Genomic DNA, 15,420 nt, shown 5'->3' with positions numbered 1-15,420 from the left:
CTCCGGAGCAAACTAGGCTCAGATTTTCATAGGCTAAACGAGCTCTGCTTTCTCCTGGGGTCAGGTAAATTGCAGCTTTGCAAAACAGTTAGAATTACTGATTAAAAATTAAAAGGCTAAGTTATGAAAATAGACTGAAAATGTCCATTGATTTTGGAAAATGTCCATTTGGTCTATGTTTCCACATAGATCTTAAACCTTCAAACATTTTCCTGTGAGCTAAAACTTAGAACTGCTAAACAGACTTCATTAGAAGTGAGAGCGTTCGGTCCATTTCTCATCCTCTGCCTGGAAAAGCAAAAGGGACCCCAAACAACATAGACAGCAAAATCAGCAGCAAGTTCACCTTGTACAATACAGGTCTGTTGCAATAATGTATTTCACTCACTGAATATAGGAAATATTAATGACCTGAAATCTTACTTGTTACAAAGACATTAAATCTAAAAGTATATGACCTAAGAAAAATGTTTTGCTTAAAATAGATTTCTTATCCTGTATTTCTTCTTGTCTGCCTCAGTTCTTTGAGTTTGTAACTCTTGGGGTCAATATGAAAACGTAGAGTTCACTTGAGAAAACATAACTGGGATTAAAAGAATGAGTCAGAGGAAGGAAAAAATCAAAACAGGATCAAGATACCTCTGAACTGGCTTGAAGGAGCTATCTGAAGGGACTATGTTTACTCCAATAAAAACTGCACGTGGCAAAAATATCTTGAGTGAAGACGGTAAATGGAGCATTTAAAAAGAAAATACTAATTCAAAATACTCATTGAGCAATCAATCATTTCATAATGTGCTCATGTATGCATGTGGTCACAACCAGGCACTTCCAGCTCTGAAAGCCAACGTCACTGAGGATGTCTGAAATTAAGAATACTTGAGTTGCCACTACATCCTATTGCTCTTCATTCCTCTGCTAGCAGGGGCATTGGCTGTTTTTTCTCAAGCTGTGCCAAGCATTTCTCTCAAAATAAGCAGTTGCACGCTGTCTGAGAAGCTGAAACCAATTATTAAAGATTACTCATTTCTATAAAGCTTTGTTAATACTTTTTTAACAATGTAAAGGACTTGTAAAGCATTTAGGCCAATGTTTTCCAAACATGTCGGTGATTTTGGAGATTTTGAAGGCTTCTTCAGGGCACTGGAAAGGTTAAAACCTAAAATTAGAAGCCTGTGTGAAGGTTTTGGCATGCATCCACCAATGTTCATGTGTTTTTCCGGTGGTATTGGATTTGAATACCACTGCTGGGCGCTTTTCAGACACATAGCACTGATGCACTGGGCCACCTAAATGGTCCGTGCATTCTTCCAGGTAAAGGTATTAGCTATTTTGGAAAGTTTGTGCCTGGAAAATTTCCTCTGCTGTGGGGAGCGTGGTAGCTTTTTTCTAAAATTAAGGAAAACCCAAAGGTTTTCAAGTAGTTCATACACAGGGAAAAACCCAAAGAAAGTCCATGATTAGTGCTCATGGACACCTATGCAAAATAGTCTGGGGAAGGGCTCAGATCTGAATGAGGGAAGAGGTGAAGATGAGCCACAACAACCAGAGGAGGAGGCTGAAGAAGAATAGGAAGGGAGAGGACAGTCTAAGCACCACATCTCTTACCCTGATCACTGATCGGAGAGAAGAGAGCAACATTAAACTGTGGACAACATTAAAAACCCTGAATGCAACACGGGGAGGGTATCACTGGGTAAAAGAGAGGATTTACACATTTGGGTTAAGACAAAGATGAGTGCACACTGGCAACTAATAACCAACACAAGGAACATTATGAAGAGCTGTGCAACAAATGGAGCAGAGATGAAACAAATCCTTCAGTACAAGGAGGGAGAACAGATTCTGACATTTCTATGAAAGTTTTAGTGGTCAGAAAGCTTAAAAAAAAAAAAGAGGTGTTGTTGAGTGACATCACTGCAGAGCCTGATGCAAGTATGCACAAAATGTAATGGCAGAAGCCATTCAGCAGGATTACAAATAGTGCTGAGCAAAAGGAAAGGTGACGTTACTAGGAATGTGTGAGGAAAAGCAGAAGAGTGAGTTCAGTAACTATTGCAGAATCTGCTTTTTGAGTATGCCCAAAAAAGCACTAAGGTGCAGTAGGTAAAAAGGAAGATGTGTGTATGGAAATAGCATTTAAAAAAAAAAGGCTGGATGAAATGAAGATGAAAGTACAGCCAAGTCTCTTCATGTGACAAGGGGATGATTCTCCCCTTCCACTCTGCTCTCGTGAGACCCCACCTGAGTACTGAACACAGCTGTGGTGCTCCTAGCAGAAGGATGTGGAACTGTTGGAGGAAGTCCAGAGGAGGCCACAGAATTGATAAGGGGACTAGAGTACCTTCCCTGTGAAGACAGGCTGAGAAAGTTGGGGCTGTTCAGCCCAGAGAAGAAAAGGTTGTGTGGAGAACTCATGGCAACCTTCCAGTACCTGAATGGGCCTACTGGGAAGCCAGAGGGGAACTCTTAGTCAGGAACTGTGGTGATAGGACAAGCAGTAATGGGTTCAAACTTAAAGAGGGGAAACTTAGGTTAGATATACGGAAGAAATTCTTTACTGTGAGGTGGCTGAGGCACTGGAACAGGATTCCCAGAGAAATTGTGGCTGCCCCATCCCTGGCAATGTTCCAGGGGGCCCTGAGCAACCTGGTCAAATGGAAGGTGTCCCAGCCCAGTGCAAGGGGCTCGGAATGAGATGATCTTTAAGGTCCTTTCCAACACAAACCATTCTATGATTCCATAATTCTGTTATTCTATGATAAAAGACATCTCACAGAATACAGTCAACACACCTAAATTTTCTAAAATCCTTCCCATTACTCTGGATTCTTTCATTATCCTACCAAAAGTCCTGTGGGTCATGTTGACTTGAGCTGCTCTTCTGGGATAATCAGCAGGTACACTCATTTAGGCTGGAAGGCATTTTTCCAGGACCAGTCCCTTTCAGCCTCTCCTCTTCCCATCGCCTGTTTGAAATGGCACCTGCACCAGGAAATGTCATCTGCAACATGGGTTGTTGCACTGGCACTTGCATAGGAAGGGCCCTGGCAAAAAAATACTACTGTCCCCAGTTATTTTTTCCATTTTCTCCCTCCTGGCTGACTCTGTAGATCCCCCTTTCCTTTGGACAGTTATGCTGCGCATCCTAGCCCTTTGCTCAGGCTGGCAGTGCTTCCCTGGGTGTCTCTGCTGTGGTGAGACAGGAGGATGGGGAAGGAATGGACAGTCCCCAGAGCCAGGTGCTGTGCTTGGTCCTGCATGCCCCGTGCCCAGCTGGGTGCTGTCCCACTGCCTGCACGCTCAGTGCTCACTCCTGCTCAGCCACGGAGGTTCTGAGATGACAGTTGGTTACTTCCAGTACACACAAAAGCCACCGTGTAAAACATCAGTAACACATTTACACATTTAGCACTGCAATTAGTATTGCCTGTCCCCCTGTACACCCTGGTCCTAGGCCAGCCCATGTTCCTATCCCATGCAAGTCCCCTGTCTTCCCACTCATCCCAGTGATTCCCACTCATTCACTGCTGTAAGCACCTCAAAACAAGGCCCATGCCAACAGTCCTCCTGAGCAGAAAGTATGTGTCTAATTTTTTCCACCCAGTATCTCCCATGTTCCAAGCTTGGGAGATGACTATGGGAGTTTAATTGCAGAGCTGAGAAGAATGAAAATTGCATCACTGCTGCCATAAATACTGAACTATTTCTTTTGTACAGCAGAGTATCGAAACACCATGAAACCAGTGCCTAGCTGGGGAGGTAGAGTGTTGTGCTGGTGTTTGTCCAGTTCCTCACTTTGGGGAGAAGTAAGAAACAAAGAAATGAAAGATGTTTGAGTTCTTGTTGGTCACACAGGTGATGACTTAAAGGGAGTTGTTCCTGTGGAATGGCAGACAGACACATGCAATCACTAACCCAGCAAGAGATTAGTAGGGACCTACAAAAACAGTTCCCTGAGCCCACGTGGTGTTACTGCTGTGTTCCCACCCAGCCCCGTAACCTCAAGCCCAACCACAGCCCCACAACTGTTTGCATTAAATATTCTCACAAGAGTACTTTTTCACACATCCCTACGCCACAGGCCTTCCCTTTATGCCACGCTGCCACAGAACACCCTACGGCAGAACTCCAGCTCTGCCCTTCAGCCACACTAAATAGCTCCTCAAACCATTTGCCAATGCCAGGACCAATTAATAGGCAGGAGCATTGCACCTCTTCACCTCCAAGACCTTCGGGCATTTCACAAGTTAAATAAATCCTTTCTCCAACCCAAGTAACCATGAAAAGCTTAGTCTGACAGTGAAGAAAACAGACAGGTTTCAAATAAACAGTATTTTGAATGGGCAGATGCATGCCAGTCTCCCAGAATAGAGAATCTCAGACTTTGAAAGCTGTAAGTGACCTCCAGGCTTGCAGATCCCTGCCACCACCTGCTTCTGGTGTGCCTCTGGCAATAGGCTGAGGAATAGAAAGTTTAGAAATTGGATACCTTGGACTAATACCCTTGCTACCCCTAATAGTGACAGTGGACAGCATGTTTGCAGTTGTATGACCAGCCATTCTATGTGCCAAGGTCCTCACACTGGTCTGGGCTGCTGTGCCTTTGGGGTGGTTCTTGGGCAAATATCTAGATGACATTTGCTGTCTTATATTCTTGTCTACCCCTTCACGTTGTTCATCAACAAAGCTTCATCAGTAAAGTTAATCCAGAAGAGTTAGTTCACCAGGTGTGATTTCTTCCTCCTCTGCTTGCAGCCAGAGCTGCTGAATGGCTCAGCATCTGCATTCTATTATACACTGAGCTGCTCCTCTGTTACTGGCACAGGGGTGCAAAGCAATCTCTCTCCAGCCTGACTTGGCTCTCCAAGGATGGAGGAATAATGGATGCCAGAAGGACAACTGGCAACTCTGTCCTCAAATCCCATGCTTCCTGCTTCCTACACACAGGAGAGCAGCAGAGTAAAAGCCCCCTACTACCCAAAAATCACTGGCTGGACTCACCATTCCCAGCCTGAAAGCCGCTGCCTTGTCTAAAAGTGGTGGGTGCCTTGGGCATGGACAGCTGGGGAGGGATGTGGAATAGCTGCTGTGCCCATACATCTGCTTTGGAGCAGCACTCAAAATCCCAGCTCAGATCAACACCTCGGTCACCCCCTCCTTTGTAAACAAGCTTTTGAGCACCTGTTCTGAGATATAAAATGGGACTGTTTCTGGACCTGGAATAATCCTATGGAAAAGAGTTGTGTGCTTCTCTAAACAAAGCCCTTAGCTCTATTAAAATTCTCAGCCAGTCTAAAGCAACTTCAGATCACTGGTCTTGGACAAAGATTTGTCACACGAAGACAGGAAAGAAAATGTTAGCCAAAGTAATCCCAGGAAAAACACTCATAATGAAGGTTTGCAGATTCCAATGCAGCAGCCAAATCAACACCTTGCTTTGCCAAAGAAACATTGTGAAATCTGCGGTTTACTCTTTGATCCTAAGCCTTCCCTACCCATGTTTTCATAAGCAGTATCATTAGTCAGAAATGATTGTAAAACTAAGATCGGTTTGTCAGTGAGCTTCTGATAAAAAACAAATTGACTTGTCATGTCACGGATAGCTGCTAGACTATGCTGACATGCATTAACCTGGATTATGTAAAATATTCCATATGGTATGATAAGCTTTCTTGGACTTTTTAATTAACATTTTTGTGTATAGGATACAATATTTCATAATTTTAAAAGGGGAGGAGACTGAAATGAGGAACAAATCATTACCATAAGCAGGAAGCAAAACAAGGCAAATATATGTCTCATTTTTTAAAAATGTATGCTATATTTATATTATTCATATTTTTATCTAAAATTTAATAAACCTAATAATGGCCTTTAACTCAGAAACACACTAATAAGAGCATGAAGTTCTGAAGAACTCCTGTCTTTCCCCAGGGCAGATATTATGGAAATAGCACTGGAATATTAAAATTCTCCATTCTCTTTTTAGGAGAAAATTTTGAAGGAAAAATTAAATTTTTCTTAATCGTGATTGGCAGAAAAATTACAGTAGCACTTCTAAAGCTAAAGCTCTATAATTGGAAGTGGCAAACATTTAAAAGTTCCCTGCTTTCTCCACTCTAAGATGGCTTTGATCTCCTCTTTCTCCAATGTCACACCTCCAAAATTTCTCACACGGTCAGCTGGGCTTGTGCTCCCTCCCTGACGCTCGGTAGCGCTCAGCTCCGAGCCGGGCTCCGCCTCCTGGCTCTGCCAGCGCCAGAGCTGTCACAGTTTCCACCCTCGAGGCGTTGCGGTGTTCCCGAGCTGCGCGCCTGGCCTCGCGCGGCTGTCCCAATGCCCTACATTCCAGACAGCTTCCCTGATGGATCGCAGAGCCCTGCCAGCCACCAAGGAGCCCTCACAGCACCTCGGCGGGTCCCTGGCTATGCCAGCGCCAAGGCAGGCGCTGACTCTGGAGGCTCTCGGGGTATGTCAGCACTGCAGAGCCGCAGTCCAGCGGCTCCTGTAAGGACACCTCGCCCCCTGCTCCTGGAGCTTCCCTGCACGCTCCCGTGAGGAAAACCAGAGCTCGCGGGCACCCTCGGCTCCCTGCTGAAGGGTGACACGGCAGCGTGCCCGAGTGCCGCTGTGCCCCACGAGGAGCTTGGGGCCACGCTCAGACGCCCACCCGCAGGGTGGTCAGCGGGAGCTGCGCGGTGCTGGAGATGCAGAGGGACCAGGCGGGGCTGCCCTCGATGCCCGGGAGCCTGCGGAGAGCAGAGCCTGGGCACGTGTCCTGCCTGGCCTGCATTGCTCACGAGGAGGAGGGCTGGCTCTGGAAACTCTATATGCTTTTCTGGCCACTGCTGCTGGGAATCTGATGTTCAGAGGCAGGCAGTTACAGCTGTGTTGAGCTAAGATGACTCTGATCAGCTTAAAAACCAAACTAGCAGAGGCATAGGCTCCTAAGAGCAGAATTCCTTCAAATTTCGTACGCAGGCAGTTAAAGCACACTCAGAGAATTCCCTTCCTCAACAGGAAATAGTACAACTTTTTCAGTGCTTCCTCTTTTTATATTTGAAATATTTGCACTTCACGCAATACCTTTATTTGCATACAGATCGTAACAACTCACCTACACTGTTTCTAACTTTAGGTCATTCATAATTCACTTACGTAAAAGGCAGTAACGGTTTTTGCTACTGGTAATAATTAGCAAAATGTACTTTTCTACAGCATAATCTCTGCTCAGATAAATATTTTCCCACCTGCTCAGCTACTTAGCTAACAATCTGCCAACTCAATTCTTCCGTAGGCTGCATGTAGCTGGAAGCTGTGAAGCAGGGCTTATCCACATCCCCAAGCTCCCTGGCTCACACCATATGATTCTAGTGGACAGTGTCTCTGTCCATGACAGGGGGTTGGAACAAGATGATCTTTAAGGTCCCTTCCAACCCAAACCATTCTATGATTCTATGGTTCATACAGAGTTAAGATTAAAGACCCTTCCTCTCTAAGTAATGTTGAATTCTCTTGAAAGCTATCTAACAACACTGCCTAAAGACCAGTTTCACACAAGTTTAAATTTCTTGCTAAAGAGACAGGTAAGACACCCTGCTGAAAAACTGCAGAAGTTCCATATTTTTAACAGTATTTTAAAACCTGATGAAGCTTCAGTTGCTGTAATGATGTAGAACTAACTGAGAACTACAGTCTGTTTTCCTAAACTAACATTCAGGTTCACCAGACATTCACCATTCTTGCCACCATTAAACTGCAAGTTTAAATGTCAGGTTTGAGCTAAAAAAAGTAGCTGCAGATGGAAAGAGTCAACTGGAAAATCAGATGGATGTAGGTAGTGGTTTTGTGCAGGAGAGCACTTGTATGTGGATGTATTAAGTCAAATTGCACTTTGACCAAAAGTTATGTATTTATTAATTGAAAACATGTAGATTTCTGCTTCTTTCCAGTTTGCTTCTTTCCCCTAGACCAAACAAGGCTCAGCTTTCAGCAGTCAACTGTCAGTGAACCAATTGATTACCCCCTTCATTATGTCAGAATAGGAAACACAAGAATTAATTACAGAAACTTTGGGATAAGTTTATCCCAGGGATAAACCTCCAGGGATAAACTTATGTTCCAAGAGTAGCAATATTTGCCAATGCCACCCCTATTTTTTTTTGATAGTTAGACAAGCTAGTAAATGACCCCATGTCAGCCAGCAGTGTAAGCTGTACCATATGATGGTCAAAAGGAATGACTGACTCTGTGATCTGCTGTGTGCACCGCACAGATTGTCACACCCTCTTGCAAAGATTCCTGCTCCCTTCTGTAACCATCTCCAGAAAAAAAAATCTCATTTGGCTTCAGAAAGTTTAGATTGGACTTCATTCTTTTGCTTTGGGTCCATGTGGGTTTCTAGTCTGATAGACTCAGTCCTGCAGGGAAGCAAACAAAGCAGCCTGATGCAAGTCAGCAAGTGGTGAGGATACAGAGCACACAGACCATCACATTGGCTTCTCCGCTTGTGGTCTTCCCAAGTAGGAGGTTGAGAGGCTTTACAACCCAGGAAGGTTATCTGTGTTGCAAATTAGCAGAATCCCACCACAAGGAAGGTAAGGAAGGACCACACTGATTTTGGGGCCAGCATTTCTAAGCTTCACACAGTCGAAAAACCAAAGCAAAATTCGGTCACAGCTCTGGACCATCACTCAGAGTGTGAACTCATCAGTTAGGTATGTGTGCACAGAGCTGGCTGAGATCAACAAGCCTTATGAGAAATAGAAGTCAGCGTTGCTTTAGACATCAATCAGAGACTAGCTTTATTTCCCATGGTTTGGGGTCACTCTGGGAGCTTTTCGCAAGGCCACTCAGCAAATGCTATGAATAGACTCAGGAACTCAAGTTTTAGTCCAACCAATGTTCCATTAACACCGAACAGGCCCTAAAACACAGACCTCCACATAATTCACTGCAATGGCAGCTCCCTCCATTTCCCAGCTCCTGCCAAGCAGAACAGCTCTCCTTCATTTCAAGAGCTGCTTAGTTGGTCAGGTTTTGTTATGCTGTGGAACAAGTGTCTGAGCTATAGTGCTGTTACTCTTGCCAAGGCTGTGTTCCTTACCTTGTGTGCTGGATGACAGAGCCTGGCTGCAGCAGCAGATGGAGGTGCATGAAGAATACAAGATCAAAATATCACTGAGGACAACCTCAGGCCTCTACTTCTTCTCGCATGGACCTTGCTCCTGCTGTCCAATTATGGAGGTCAAAGGTGTAATTTACTTAGAGGAAGAATTATTTGTGCATAAACAGCCACTGGCTAATAACACAGAGAAGATGCTAATAAATTCTAATGGGTGGCAGAGCTGACAGCACTAGACAAGTGACCTGAGCATCTTGTTACATAAACTGAAGCAAGAGGGAGTCTGATGCTGATGACAAAGCCTTTTTGTGAGTAACACGGGCAAAATCTCTTAGAGAACAACTCAACTCTTAAGTTAAAAGAAAATGGGACTCTTCTTTCCTACCAGAAACTAACTTTAGCAACTTCTTTCCCTCTTCACATACAACAAGAAATGAAGTAACTGCTGCTATTTCAAAGTTTCAAAGACTGATTATCTTGAGACGGAAAAGGAGGAACACTGTTGTCATGAAAAACCTGCAGCAGTGTAAGGTGTTGTTGAAGGGACATCCTTCTTCCAGGGAGAAGGAAAACACTGTTCTGGCTGGGGAAGGCTTGTTACAGTTCTCAACTGCCATGGCTGGCACCTACTGCATTTCTTTTGGTTCTTACCTACAGCCGCATTCCTAGGCCTCAGCCCTTCCAGTTTCATTTGGATGCATCTCATCTTGGGCTATAAAATCTTAAAATACAGTGCTAAGTGATGTCTCAGCTTGTTCTGCCTGCTGCTTTGGGAGTGACCATACTGCACCCCCAGACTGCAATTCAGCTGCTTCAAATAGAACAAACACTTAGTTAAATAGCAGCCTTCCTCCACCACTCCCTCAAAAGCTAATGAGCAGGGGATCAAAGATTCTTAAGCTCAACTGGCCCATTCACATGTCAGGGTGACCTCCATAGCCAGTAACACACATGGGAGCAATGTAACAACCAGCCTTCAAATACTGAACCCAAATAATGTGGCATTTACAGCTTGGTCAGCTGGGACCTCTCTTTTATACAAGGTGAAAGCACGGTTTGGAGTCACTCATCTGGATTGTTAGCACAATGCCTGACTATCCCGAAGAAAACAATACATGGAAGCAGCAGCTTTTCTAGAAACATCCTAGTGACTTAAAACACATGCAGAAACACTGAAAGAGCAAAAGATGGACAGGTAATAAATGCACCACAGCAGGGTAACACTGCAATCTTCTCTAAATAAGAGGCAATTTTCAAGAGTGAGGGGATGAGACAGTCCAGCTTCACAAAATCACCATTGTTTGCTGACTTTGAACAACTGCAGCTGCCCAGAGGGAGGGATATGAGAAGGCTCAAGCAGTAGTTTTTGAAATGGAAGGTGGCGCTGGTTCAGCAGAGGAAGTAAACTGCAATGAAACAAAGATTCCAATTTGCAGTTTATAGAAAATCTGATCCAAAAGTTCTGTATGTATTTTCAAAAACTAAAATCCCATTTGTTCTCCCATAGCTAAATTAAGAACGTGCTATTTTAAGCTAGTGAACATTATCCCAATGTACTGAAAACACAGACAAAAATCCAGCAACTTTCCAGGGTTGACAAGATTATCTCAGGCCTCAGCTATCTTGCTTTGCACTGTGCTAGAAAACAGCTGATGGTAAGATGAGCCCTGATACATGTCCAGCTGCAGTGCCCACCCCTGCTCCCACACCAAGGAAGTCTCTGCTCCCCAGCAGGGTCCTCTGGCTGTGAGGTGTTTTCTGCAGTGCTTATTGGGATGCACAGTGGAAACAATTGCAGTGTTGTTCTACTTGAAGAAGTCAAAACCTTGCCAAGACCTTTCTTCTGCTGTTGTGTCCTTCCCCTCTTGGAGGCCAGCACCTTTAAACAGGCTCTCTCAGATGAAGGAACGCTGCCATCCACAGCCATGAGGACGCATGTTGAGCCCTGGGGATGTAGCTGTCAACATGTGGTTGGGTGGCTTCAGCTTTGAAAGCTATCTGGAGTGTAAGAAGTATAAGGCAGAATAGCCTGGAACAGAAGCCACTTGGTCACAGAACACACATACTTGGAGTATCGCTGGTGGTAACAAAATGGACGTGGTCTGGAGCAGGAGGAAGAAGACAAATGGCAAGGATCACTTTGTGTGAGCTCCAGGTCAGAAATATGAAGTCACTGCCATCTGCAAGTTCAGCAACCTGCTCATTACTTAGAGTATAAAGTTTCCAGATCCCATTGTGATACCAGGATGGCTGAGCATCTTCTTTCTCACTCCAGAAAACTTCCTGCCAGGCTTTATCTGGCCTCTTCCTTGAGACAGCCTCACACTGCCATGTTTCATAGCTGGTTCCTCTTATCTGGTCTCTAAGGGCTCTGTTAGCTAAAGTACAATGACATAGGAAGAAAAACAAGTAACAAGAACTGTCAGAAATAGGTTCCTATGTTTCTGCCTTTCTTTAAAGAATGCCTCAGCTCTTTGCTCTTGATCCATTGTTGGTGGGTGTCCCAGGTGAGATTTCTTCTGTCCTTCCTCTTAGTCCTGGCCGCAAGTCCACGACTCTTTCCTGGAACCTTCTGAATCTTTCACTTTACAGGATGGGAACCAGGACTCCTGGCTAGTCTGGGCAGATTAATCTGTCGTGGTCAAACTTTACAGTGCTGAAATGCCACAGTGATGAGATCCTGGATTCAGGAACAGACAGTTGAAAATGGGCTGGTGTTCGCTACAGACCAACATTTAAACAGGGGACATAGTCAAGGGGGAACAGAAGACGCAGAGGTAAGGAAGTCAGAGCAGAATGGAAAGCAGCCTCTGAACTCAGCTCAAATGTACTGTACAAGCAGTACAGATTCATAGGTACCAGCAGCAGCCTGTGATGTTACAGAGCTCTGTAAACTTGCTATGACACAAGTGATGGATATACATTACTTGCACAGTAATTCCAGCCAGTTATCCCGTTCTCTCAAGCTGATACAGAGTATACTAGGTCAGCTCAGTATTCCTAAGGTAAAGACAATAGACAAACAAGTTGTGAACAGACAAACCTTCAGCTCTTACCAGTTCAGTGTTCATTTAGCTAGCAGGTAATTCTTTACTGAAAACAGTATAAGAGTGCAGACAGAACAAGAGTCTAAAGGCCAAATAGAAGAATGTATCTGGAAGCTTCTACCATGAAGTAACAAGCTGGATTTGCCCCAGGATTAAATAACACATTGCTACTGCAGTCTTGGGCCATAGAGCACGTCACGAGAGGAGCTGCCTGGTTGCTGGGTTTGTTGTTCCCTTATATCTGCAAAGACACAACACCTCAGCACTGTCCTCATGCTAGTCCAAAAAGTGAAACTAGCTACTATGTTTGCAGATTAATCCCTGAGCAAGGGATTCTCTGAATACAAGGCAGCCCAGTGTGTGGCACAAAGGGCAGAGATTTTCATTGGGATGTACTAGACTGAATTTATAGCTGTTATTGCAGTTTAGCTAGTAATGAGCAGGCTGCCACAGGGCTCGCTTGCCTGCCTGTAAATTACATTCTGGTGCTCATTGGTGGTCGCTGCTGCTGTGCAGCTGATCACCTCACTGTGTTGTGCCTGGGAGCACTTTGATGACAGCCATGGTGATGGGCCTGGGCTGGCAGGTGGCCAGGGTGTCACTGCAGTGTCTGTGCTGCTGCACTGGGCAGGCTGGAACTCCAGTGAGAACTGGGGTGGAACAGACTGTGTCCTGAGTCGGAGTCCATGATGGAGCAGAGATCTCCCTTCAGCCTATGGAGCACCCCATGACAGAGCAGGGGGATTCTTGAAGGAGGATGTGACCCTGTAAGAAGCCTGTGCTGGAGCAGATTTGCTGGCAGGACCTGTGATCCCAGAGGGGACCCACACTGGAGCAGCTTGTGAACTGCAGCCCACGGGAAGGACCCATGCTGGAGAAGTTCAAGGACTTGTGGTGGTACCCCACACTGGAACAGGGGAGACAGGGATTCCCCTGCAGCCCATGGTGAAGACTATGATGAATCAGCTGTGCCCCTGGAGCCCATAGAGGACTGTGGTGTGGACTGTGCCAATGGTGGGCTATAGCAGGAACCCCTTGTTTCAGCCAGGCTGGGGACAAGGGGAGGAGTCCATTGCAATGTTAAACCCTGTAACCCGGTCCAAAAGGACCTGGGGTGGAGATTGTAATGGATACACCTTTGTTGTAAGCCATGATTTGAGTTGTATGTTACAGGAATTACTATAACAGGAACCACCCCAATCAATGGAGGAGAAGCCTCCCAAGAAGCAGCTGCAGTGCAGAAGTGACCTGATCTAAGCTGGCCTTGGTGCCCAGGAACTCCACCTTACACAGTGCCTTTCCTGTCCCAAGTAGCCACCAGAACAGATGGAGCCCAAAGTCACAAACTAGATTAACTCGAAGGACATTTTGTGGACATTTGTGGACATTTTGTGGGCATTGTGCAAGGGCGATCCATAGACTAAGGGAATGACATCTGTGTATTATATCCAAGGGTGGGAGGTGGGGTGGTGGAGAATGAAGTTGTGCTGAGTAGTGTGGGACCTAAGCATGATGTGAATGATATGGAGTACGGGGTGGAATGTGTTTGTTTTGTCTGGGGCAGGATTGATTTTCTTCACAGTGGCTAGTGTGGGGCTTTGTTTCGGATTTGTGGTGGACACAAGGTTGATAATTTAGAGGTGTCTTTGTCATTGCTGAGCAGGGTTTACACAGAGCCAAGGCTGCCTCTGCTTTTTGTGCCATCCCACCAGTGGGAAGGCTGGAAGTGCACGGGAAGTTGAGAGGAGACGCAGCCAGGACAGGGGACCCCAACGGATCAAAGGGATATTCCAGACTGTATGACATCAGGCTCATTATGTAATGTGGGGGGAAGAAGGAGGACGAGGGGACAATTGGAGTGATGGGGTTTGTTGTCCCAAGTAACCATCATGTGTGATGGGCCCTGCTCCCTGGAGGTGCTGAACACCTGCCTGCCATGGGAAGCAGTGAATGGAGTCCCTGCTTTTCTTTGCTTCTGTGTGTGGCTTTTGCTTTGCCTATTAAACTGTCTTTATCTCAACCCATTAGTTTTCCATCTTTTGTCCTCCCAATTCTCTTCCCGGTCCCACTGGTGGGGGAGTGAGCGAGCGGCTGCCTGGGGCTGGGCTGCTGGCTGGGGTTAAACCACAACACCATGGCAACAGAAGTAAGGGGAGCTGCTTGTCAGGAAAAAAACAATTTTAGGGATTAAAAATACACCATATGGGTTGGCAATGGCACAGAAGGAGACAGACTGTGGAGAATGATCACTGCTACTAATAGTCAATAGTTCCTTGAGCTGCTGAGGTCACTCCTGCAGTGCAGTTACTGTGTAGCACACTCACAATACCACAGCCATCGACCGACCTAGTTACTGCAGGGTTTCCGTTCCCAGCACTCACAGCCAACACAGTCTTACTTCAATTTCACAATTAGTAATGCTTTGCTTAAAGCTTCAGCAACTGGAATCAAGTGATTGCTGCGGAATCTCAGCTTTGCTTAAACAGATAAGGACAATGTGAAGCTTCTCACCGTCAGAGAAAAGCCTGATAAGATGAATTCCCAAAGGTCAAAAGTCATGATGATAAACAAAGAGAACCTAGACCAAGATAGGGTTAAAGTATTCTGATTTTTAAAGCACACCTAGTACTTTTGAGAGGTTTCCCTAATTTTCTCATCGTATTCCTACAGGAGTACTTAGGAAAGAAGGGACTGGCTTTAGAAAAGGGAGCATTCATTAGCAAAAGTTAGCACAAAAGGCAGCAGGAACACATTTACATCAGCTGGAAAAGGAAAAAGCCAAAGGGCTGCACAGATTACACAAAATGAAGAAAACCCCATTACAAGGAGGTAGAGGAAAGCAGGAAGGAGATTTTTTGCTTTCCTTCCTCTTCATCTTCTAATCCGTCTCTCGCAGACCCGCTTTCACCTCCTTCTAGAAGAGGGGGAAGCCAAGCTTCCCATAACACTGTGAGCTCAGCTATACAAGCTGGAGACAAAAGAGGAAACCAAACACACAATAAGAACCTGCGGATTGGCAAAACAAGGATTCCTAGAAGTAATTATCACAAAAGCAAGGTTGGTTAGCACTCAAGCTACCAAGGTGAGGAGCTGGCCCTACATTCCTCTCAGGGTGAGATAGAGGTAAGCTTTTCTACTTCCCAGCGTGAGAGTTTCCTAAGCAAGCCGGGGATTTGCTCTGTTACTCTCAGTAGGCTGTGTTGCTTATTAATTCAGCTTGGATCAGCTCATCTAGGTGATGTCCAA

Source organism: Aphelocoma coerulescens, chromosome 9 (genome assembly GCF_041296385.1).
Source record: "Aphelocoma coerulescens isolate FSJ_1873_10779 chromosome 9, UR_Acoe_1.0, whole genome shotgun sequence".
NCBI classification, from domain to species: Eukaryota; Metazoa; Chordata; class Aves; order Passeriformes; family Corvidae; genus Aphelocoma; species Aphelocoma coerulescens.
Note: the sequence above shows the minus strand (reverse complement) of the source record.